The sequence below is a fragment of the Pelodiscus sinensis genome, chromosome 2, assembly GCF_049634645.1.
Source record: "Pelodiscus sinensis isolate JC-2024 chromosome 2, ASM4963464v1, whole genome shotgun sequence".
NCBI classification, from domain to species: domain Eukaryota; kingdom Metazoa; phylum Chordata; order Testudines; family Trionychidae; genus Pelodiscus; species Pelodiscus sinensis.
In genome coordinates this window covers 82,293,990-82,303,726 of record NC_134712.1, presented here as the reverse complement: position 1 = coordinate 82,303,726, position 9,737 = coordinate 82,293,990, and the positions used below count along the sequence as shown (strand labels likewise).

The 9,737-nt window shown below is 44.8% G+C and overlaps 1 protein-coding gene across 1 annotated transcript in view; it reads left to right on the top strand.

Annotated features, from left to right (window-relative positions):
* Positions 1-580: 580 nt before the first annotated feature.
* DLGAP1 (DLG associated protein 1) overlaps positions 581-9,737 on the top strand; it is a 597,103-nt gene continuing 587,946 nt past the window's right edge. Inside the window, exon 1 of the mRNA XM_075920931.1 lies at positions 581-1,003. The gene's annotated coding sequence lies outside the window, so the exon portion shown is untranslated. The remainder of the gene's footprint in view (positions 1,004-9,737) is intronic.

Below are 9,737 nucleotides of genomic sequence, written 5' to 3'. Positions count from 1 at the left end.
TGAACAAAATGTTTCATTAGACCCAACCTGGGGGGTGGGGGTGGAAAGAGATGGCTATACACTTTTTTGCTTCACCGAAAATTTGAAAAATATAATTGCAGTTTGACCGGAAGCTATTTTTCCCTGTTTTGACCAGAGAGCTAAAATCAGCCGGTTGCACAGCGCTAGCCCTGACACCCCAATCAGAATCCAGCTCCTCACTAAGTGCAGTATAAGCATGAAATAATAGGAGTCGGAGCCCTGACTTTGCCATGTCTGCACTGGCCAGGGCAAGGATGTCAGCACCTTCCTGGCAAGCGCCAGCCTTCACCGTGCTGATCTGCTGCCTGCCCATCGCAGATGAGGCCTAATGGCTGTACCGACCGAGTTACTAACCTGCTGCGGGCTAATCCCTGCTTCCCAGGGCACCTGGCGTTACATTTCTGTCCTGCCCTGCGTGTAAGCCACTTTCCCCGTTCCTCCAATCGCCCCTATTCCCCCTGCCCCGCAGCTGAGAGTCATTTCTGTAGACCCTGGGAGTGCAGGTGAAGGGGCTTTCCCTTGCCTAATCTCTCCGGGCTTGGGGCGGGTGTCCGCTTCCCTGAGCGGTCAGGGGGAGGCAGCCTCTGGTGGACTCCCTGCCGCCAGGCACGTGGCCAGCTCCTGAGGGGCACCGCGCCGGCTGCCTGCGGGTGCAGGGGCCAGCAGCAGCAGCAGCAGCAGCGCGGGCTGCAGCCATCGCTGTGGTGGGTGGGCGAGGGAGCGCGGGGCTCCTCCTCCTCTCCCCCCTCCTCCCCAGCACTGGCGTGCACACCCGGGTGTGCGAGCGCCCAGGCTGCCGCCCCGCTCCGCTCCACGGGCGCAGGCAGAGCCGCGCGGTGCAGGACTCCGCGCCCAGCCAGGAGCGCTGCGCACTGCCACGCGGGGCACACGCGCCCCGCACACCCCGCTTGGCCCCCCGCAGGGGATTAGCAGCCGCCTCCGCCCGCCAGCGCCGGACGGCCGGAGCGCGGGCACCCCCCAGGTAAAGACGCGCGTCGGTGCGGGGCTGGCCGGCCGTGTAAACGGGCGGCATGCGGGGCGACGCACCCCGGCGCGGCGGGACTCCCTCCCCTGGCAGAGGGGTCGCCCCCAGCTCCACGGGTGTAGGAGGGTGGGGGCTTAAGCAAACGCGGCCCCGCTGCGGGGGGTTGCGGGGCAGAGGAGGCGAGGTCTTGCCATTGCTGTCAGGGAGGCGGGCATCACGGGGGGAGGGGGCGAGGGAAGGCGCCTTAGCCGCCCCCACCCCCTATTTGCTGCATCGTAGGGTTGGGGAGTTCGTGGCTGGCTCCGCGTTGTGCTTTGCCGCGGGTGCCTGGGAGGAAGGCAGGGAGCCCTTTCCCCGCCTGTGCCCTGCTGGCTCCCCCGGGCCCCGCTGCCCGCTCGGCTCTCTCTGTGTGGTTGGAGCCGCTTTCCAGCCCCGAGCCGCTTGGACTAATTCCTAGTTCACGGCAGCGCGGAGATGTTGTAACCATGATAACGAGCGCTGGCCCTCCAGTGCACCTTGCACGGAGACGCGCACACGCGCCGAGCCCGGGAGCCCGGCAGAGGCTACTCAAATCGGTAGCTGGCTGGCTGGCTGCGTGGGCTTGCCTCCTAGTTCGCCTTGCAGCCCCCTTCCAGCCCACTGGGGAAAGAAGTAGGGTGAGAATTCTGTGCTCTCCCAGCAAAGCTCCGGTTTGGGGCATTGCCTGGCACCGAGGGGAGTCCCTGTATTCTGCAGCTCAAGGCGAGCACATTGGGTAAGCGGGGCTAGGCTTAAAAATCAAACAATGAATCAAATCAAGCAGGGCTGGTGGGAGATAACAAATCCCACTTTCATTTCCTGGGAGTGCAGCTGCTGGAGAACCTTTCCCGGCAGAAAGGGGGAAGAAATGAAGACTGCATTCAGGAGTCTGCGCTGCTGTATTTAGGAAGTGGAAATCTGTGTGTGTGTCTGTGTGTGTGTGAGAGAGAGAGGATGCCTGAAAAGCCTGGGAAGGATGAACTGGTCATAGTTCCTTGTCAGTTTTGCTACTGCGTTTGGCTCAGCTGATGCTAAAGAGGTTGCTCAACATGTCTGGAGGACTCTGGCTAATAAATCCAATGGCTTTTTAGTCAAGGCACAGCAAACCTTGCAGTCTGTGTGTTTGTATGAAAGGGGAAGGTCAAGGCTTTTAGATGAACTTTTAGGAGTTCATGGTCCCACCCTTTTTCACTAAGAGAGGTTTTGCTACGGTGTTGTGGCTTTTTTCCTCAAAACATCTCACACAGATAAACAGCCAAATATAAACAGAACCTTGTAAAGAGCCAACTTGTTTCCCTCCCACCTCCAGGGGGGTACAATGGCTCATATTCAATATGGTCTAGGACCTGAGGATCACAAGGCATTTGAAGTTGCCTTTAGGGACAGTTGGCAAAATGTACGGCACCAAAATCTTTCATTTATGCTGTTTGATTAGGAATATTAGTTTTTTTTAACTTGAATTGGATTTAGGGAAGACGTTTTTACTGACCATGCTACTCAGTATTCATAATAGGGATTTTCATTTGATTTGCATTTTTGAGCAGAAAGTAAAAGATGTAAACATGTTCCCTTGACAATCACCAGATTTTTTTTTTTTTACTTGATTGGTAGTACCCAGGGGGAGGATTTATGGCATTTCAAAAGCAAATGTGGAGAACATGTACATCTTGCATGTTCATCTTTTTTTTAAAAAAAATCTAGATTACTGAAGAGGCAGAGTTGGAGAAATGGAACATATCCTGCTTTGAAGGATTATTTTCACCTACTGTGAACAGATTCACATTCTTATAAATCCTTCAGTGTCTTGAGAAAAATATCACATTCAGCAAGGAGTTACATAATTGAGTTTATTTTTAATATACCCAAAGATAAGGGAAAAAATGATTCTACGGCATTTATTTTTAAACAAGATTGATGTGCTTATTTAGTCTGGGGGATTGATGAGAAATTAATATATATTAGGAACTGCTTCAATTCTTTGAGATTTTTATAATATTGTTCATATTTTTCTATTTACTAGAAGCATATGCATACATTTATATTAAAGGCATTTCCAAGAGTAATTATTCATTTAAAAAGATGTAGCTGGCATATGATAAAGGCAGGAAAAGCCTGAGAATAGTCTAACATTCTGATAATGTACTTCTAAATTAATACTAAGAGCATAGATGTGGTGATAATAGATGACAGATGCTGTTCCTATTGCATTGTATAATGAATTTTATTTTAGAAAACATACTACTTTAAATAGTGGTTAATTTAAAAAAGGCAACATGAGATATAGTGTCTTTGAGATATAGTGGCTGCACTTCAGAAGTTTCTGCTGATTTGATAGATATTACCTATTCCACCAGTATCTTGAAACAGCTGGAGTATCTGATACAACTGTTAACTGTGAATACTGAATGTTTAATGACCACCACTGTATTTCTTTATTTTCTCCTTCACTGTTAATACTTGCTTTCCTTTTATACTTCCAAATTATTAAAATCAGATGTCAGCTAATGAAAACAAACATCAGCACAAATGCTGTATTTGTTAGAGTGGTAATTAGTAACTTCAAAAAAAACCAATAATAGTGCTTTGCTTTATATATTTTTCTGAATTAAGGGGATTTTTTCCTCAACTTAACTGATGTTTTGATAGTACATTTTGTAAATAGTCACACAAAGGCAATCTAGTCTATTTACTGTTGAATGCGCAATTGAATCATATATATATATATAAAATGTGTGTGATTGTGATATTGCCCTGCTATAATAATATTGCAGCTGAGAGCAACTGAATTAGTCACATCTTCATCTGGCAGTAGATGCTGTAGTATGTGTGTAGTTAATAAGATAATATATTAGACAAAACTCAGTTCCTAACAAATAGCTTTAGACAATATACTCCACACAATTTCACATGGTGTTTTTCATGCTGTGGTCTCCGTGTGAAATTTGACTCAGGATATTCTGACAATAATAGACACAATGCCATCAAATCTGTGGTGTCATTTAGAAAATATAGAGCTCAAAGCACTTAATCATGAGATATTTTATCCCATCCTTAATCTCTGTAATTAAAATTAATTTTTACAGCTTCTACAGTGTTATCTTTCAAGATTTAAGAAGTCTGTTTTTGTCAGGAATACATATTGTGTGCCTCTGTTTAATTCCAAGTGCTGCACGAAGTCCAGCCAAAGGAACCTGAAAAGGGGATCTCCATGGGAAATGGAAACCTTTCTCTTACCCCAGTATAAGAATACAAGCACATTCATGCTATAGCTTCTAATAGCATTGTGATAGGGTTTGACTCACTACTGTGGCATCTTACTGTTCTGGGGATTAGCTCTTTTATGCCAGTGCTCCCTCTTCTGGTGATGTCCCACCCTCATCAATTCCAAGACCCCAGCAACCTCTTCCTGACACAGCCCTTCCAGTGGGCAATATTACAGTTCCTCAGGCTACATCTAGATTGCAGGCTTCTTGCACAATAAGTTTTTATTGGAAGAGATCTTCCGCAAAAACTTCTTGCGCAAGAACGCATCCACATTGCAAAAGCGCATCAAAACAGCGATGCGCTTTTGCAAAAGAGAGTGTCCAGACTGCATGGATGCTCTCTCGAAAGTAAGCTCTGATTGTTATGCACAGAATGGCCACCAGGGTACCTGTGCTTTTTCCTCATTCTTCTTTTTGTTAAAAAAAAACCCCTCTTCCCCATCCACACACACCTTTTTGCGAAAGAGCTCTTTCGCAAAAAGGCGTTCTTCCGCGTAGAATGAGAAATACCTACACTGGAAAAAAAAACTCTGTTCTTTCGATTTTTTTGCGCAAAAATGCACTTGAGGAATGGATGCTCCGCAAGTTTTAACCGAAAAACAGCCATTTTTCTGAAAAAAACCTCTATAGTGTGGCCATAGCGAAAGTGGCGAGTGGGGGAAGGGGAGACCTGGGCACACCCACTGCACCAGTTACCAGCCCAGGGACCCTGTAGATGGCTACCACTTATTGTGTTCCCTCCAACTCCTAACAGTATCTTTTCTTGGGCCACTTCCATGTGTCCTCAGCATCTCTTTGCCCTTGCCTGAGGACTTCAGCCTGCAGATTCCTGCAGTCCACTAGGAGCTGCTATTAATCTGCAAGGTGCCAAGTCCACTTCCTTCTTCCAGCTCTAGGGAATAACTGAAATTGCTCTGCACTGAATGCAACTTCTCTAATATGGGCCTGGTCAGCCTTGATTGACTATTCCTATTAGCCCTATTAGTGATTAGCTGTCTCCTGCCCAGCCTTCTTAGTATCCTATTAACTTCAGAGAGTCCAGAAATGACAGGTGCTCTCACTGGCTTCTTCCTCTTCTTTGTAGAATTTTGGTTGAGTGACTATGAATAGCTGTGTCTTTGCTTCCTCTATGCTATCTCATACAGAGCTGTGGTTAGACAAGAGGTGCACAGTGTCTTGCATAGTCTCTCCAAAACTTTCAATGTGTGCAGCCGTGCTGCAGTTGTTGTGCCACATTTTGATCTTTCCCACCCTATCGGGTTGGCCTTTATGAATACGGCCTGTTTGCTCTTTGAAGAAAGCACTTTTCCCCCGTCAAGTAGTTGGTTAGAAGATCTGTCACAGGCTGTCCCTAACTATATGTATGAATTCACAAAATCTTACATATTTAATTTTTTATTCCACTTCTGGATGATGGACCTTTCTTCACTATGTAAGACTATCTTGGACACAAGTTTCTTATGGTGATCAGAGGACTTACAGGACTCGGGAAGTCTCCTTATTTTTTAATGTGAGGGCAGTAATTTTTTTTGTGATGATAATTGATGTCAACATTTCTATTTAAATTGTTCATTTAGGCTGCTACTGCAAAGTCTCTCTGAACATACTTCCTATACTGCTGGCTCTGTCATATAATTTTGGAAAATTTGAAAATATCTGTTAGAGCAACCAGCCTTAATAGAAATACTAACATCACTTCCAGACCTATAATTGTAAGGCAGAAAATAATTCCAAGTCTAGCTCCTCAAACTATTCTTACTCGATGGCAAGTTCATCAGGTCTATATGCTCTCTAAAACCCTTCAGGATGCTTTGGAATCATGTAACATATTTCTGCCCCATAAACTATCCACTTTTGTCATGTTTCCATGGGAGCTGCATCATTATCCCTTCTTTAGAAAATTGTTCTCGCTATCATATCAATACCAACTCAAGAAGTCATCACTATATCCCCAAACAGATACATCTGAAATATGATCTACTAACAGCACCCCTTTTCACTGTTTTCTGATATTTGGAAAGCTGCATTTTATTTCTTTTAAGCTGAGAGAACAGTATTTGATCAGCGAGAAGCCATTTCCAAAGGGTTATCTAGAGCAGTGTTTCTCAACCAGTGATATGAGTACCTTTAGGGGTACTCGAGAGAAGTCTGGGGTGGGTACGTCAACACAAGTGAAATTTGGAGAAAACTGAATTTTTGTTATAAGTTTTACAGCGCTTTATTATTTTTGTAGTTTTTATACCCCAAAATGTCATTGCCCACCCGGCTACAATTAAGTTGTTTAAACAAATATGTTGCAATGGTAGAAAAGAATTTTGTGTGTTTGAAAACTGTAGGTACTGGAGGGTACTTATAATTTTTTTAAAGGGGGTACTTTATAAAAAAAGGTTGAGAAACACTGATCTATAGGATGTCAGTTACCCTTCCCATATCAAAAACTATTTTTCCATTTTCACACAGTGACAGTTGTTCCTATGTTGTAAGAATTTCAGACGAGCATGCTTTCTTGCAGTTCTTTCCTTTCCAACCTCAGACCCACATAGAATAATTTTATCCTTTCTGATTTCCCATGCACAAGAAAACTGGCAATCTGGAAACTATGTGGGACCTCTGAATAGGTGTGAGAAGAAGAGTAAGCTTTTAGATACAGTACTGATAGGTTGTCTTCCTTCAGACTCCGACTCAATTTTATTTCTGGCCTCAAAGATGTATTTTGCCAATTTGTCCCATAGATTATGCCCAGACAAACACAATGTTCTCCCGTCCAATAAAATTCTATTCTGTATAGGACTTTGGTAAGGAGAAGAACTTATTCCATTTTGTGCTTCCCCAGGATTACTGGGGGCTAGTCCAACACACAGCACCATTTACTAACACCACAATTGCTCTAACTTGTGTAGGCTTGCAGCAGCTGCCAGTAGGCACTTCTGAAGTCACCGTGGAGGGGCATAGAGTGTTGTAGAGCCTATGTTGGCTCTTACTCCAGCTGAGATTCCTCAGGCAGACTGATGTGAGAATCTGCTTGGACACTCCAGGCTCAATCTTAACACCTAGCAAGAGCATACACGTGGAAAGGAACCACAGCAGCAAACCGTTTTTAATGAGAAGGTTCCAGATGCTAAAGTGGCTGACAAGATGGGAGGCAGCAAGTGTCTTAATAAATAAAGTAAAATCCCATAATAGAGACTATGGTTTGCTGTGGCAGCTGCCCCCCCAAAATAACTTCTGTAGTCAATTCTTTATTTGTATTTTTGGCTGTACTGGGAGTTGATTGTTCCATAGGCTGAGAATGTAAGTATCTCTCTGATTGGGATACTTTTTTAAAATTCTGATCTCCATTTATGCAATGTTCATTACACTTTGAGGTTTAACATGCCGCAAACTGCTTTTCTGGTCTCACTTTGTCTTACACATAGTAAAAGTCGAGGAAAAGAAAAAGAAACCGTATTTCCTATTAGTTGGCAATTGATTCAACTGTACCTTTTACTCACAGCCTTAGCAAGGGGTTGGCATAGAGATGCACTGCTCTAGCAGGAGGACCTGGGGGCACGTCATATCTCAGAGAAACACAGTGTCTCATGGAAGTTCCCAGTACTCGGGGAGGTCATGCCTGTTGGTATGACTTCAAGGGCTAGAGCATTCTCCCATGCCAATTGTACATCTGTAGTGTACACTTGGACAAGAGCCATGGCCCACTACTTCCTCTCCTTTTGCCCTGGGCCTAGGGGTTTCTGGAAGCTTGAGGGATCACTGAGGATGCAACTGTGGCTAACCACTTCACAAGCAGGCTAAATGAGGCTCTTGTTTTTCCCAGTCTGCACCCATTCTCTGCCCATGCACTGGTACAGCAGCTAGGCATAATCTAGCCCAGTATTTGCTATCATGGTTGATATTCCTCCTGTCAACTGTATTGCTGCCATCTGTCTTCGTTTTCATCTTTTCTGCCACAGGACAATTCTGTAGAACTCAAGGAGAGTGAATTCCTTTAGATTCTTACAAAGAGATCTTATAGCAAGTCATCTACCCAACTGTTTGCCTCATATCAGAGACAGCAGGTCCCTTCCTCATGGAGTACAGGCATCTTTGATGAAGAGAGGAATTTAAATGTTCTGAAACATTTTTAGTAAATATCATAATCTCTAATTCTTATTTTTATTCCCAGTGACAAGAGGTGTTTTGGATGGAAAAGAAGTAAATTAGAATAAACAAGGAAAACACACACAAAGGATAAATAGTACACATAGGACTCACTTTTATGAGCTCTTAGGTGGTAGCCACACTGGCTGTATCAATAAAATGTTAAAACATTGTGATGTCAAAACAAGTTAATTTCATCCAGAGCCACATAGGTTAATGGGGTAATTTTGTTAGCTGAAGAACATTAATATGATATGATATAATATAATTTAATGGATAGAAAGTGGAATTATTGAACCTGAATAGTTAGACATTTCTTGTTCCTAGCATTCATAATTTTAATAAATGTAGTTTATATGCTGACTAACACTGACAGTTTTTAGACTAGTAATTGTGTATCCAAAAACTATACTGTATAGAATATAGTTGATTTTTCACAGATTACAGAGAAATGTTTACATTTATTTGGGAAACAGTCAATCTTCGTGAGAGAGGGTATTATTTTTAGTGATGCAGTTAGCTATGTTAATATATGGACAAGATATTAGAGATCAGCTGCACTAAATAAACTCAAAATTATGCTATGGAGCCTTTGTCTCATGCCCTCTGAATTTTTTCTTGCTAATAGAAGACTAATATAAAAGTATTTATAGTAGTGGTACTGATGTTGAAGTAAGTGAAGGCTAATGTATGGTGAACAAACCAGCTGACTGTCCACTTTTCCAAGAGAGCAGTACAAGTTGAACCTCTAAAAAATGAGACTGTCTGGTCCGGCAACCAGTTCCCAAGCCAGAGAGCCCTGGTGGCTGGGAGTCAGACAGCAGGAGGGCCTGAAGCCAGGAGTCTAGTCGCAGCTGGCAGCCTTGCTGGGGCTGGTGCTGCCGGGGCTGGGAGTCTGACCAGGAACAGCAGCCAGGCCAGGGATGACAGCCCTGTCAGGACTGAAAGCAACTGCAATGGGGCCGGCTCCAGCAGGGCTGTGGGGCTGGGAGGCTAGCCGGGGCTGGTGGCTGCAACAGAGCAGGAGGGCCAGGAGCCCATCTGGTGCCAGAAGCCCAAGAAAGGCCATTGGTCAGGAGCCCAGCTAGGGCTGGCAGCCCGAGTGGGGCAGGTGGCAGTGGCCAGTCCACAAGGCCAGTGGTTGGGGACGGCCCTGGAGATGGGAGAGGAGCCAGGCAGAATGCCAGAATTGACTTCCCCCTGGTCCGGCAAACATCCTCGTTTGGGACGAGTCAGGTCCCAGGGGTGCCAGACCAGGAATGTCCAACCTGCATTTAGAAATCTCCTGCTAAGAGGCTATGAACTCATTTGTT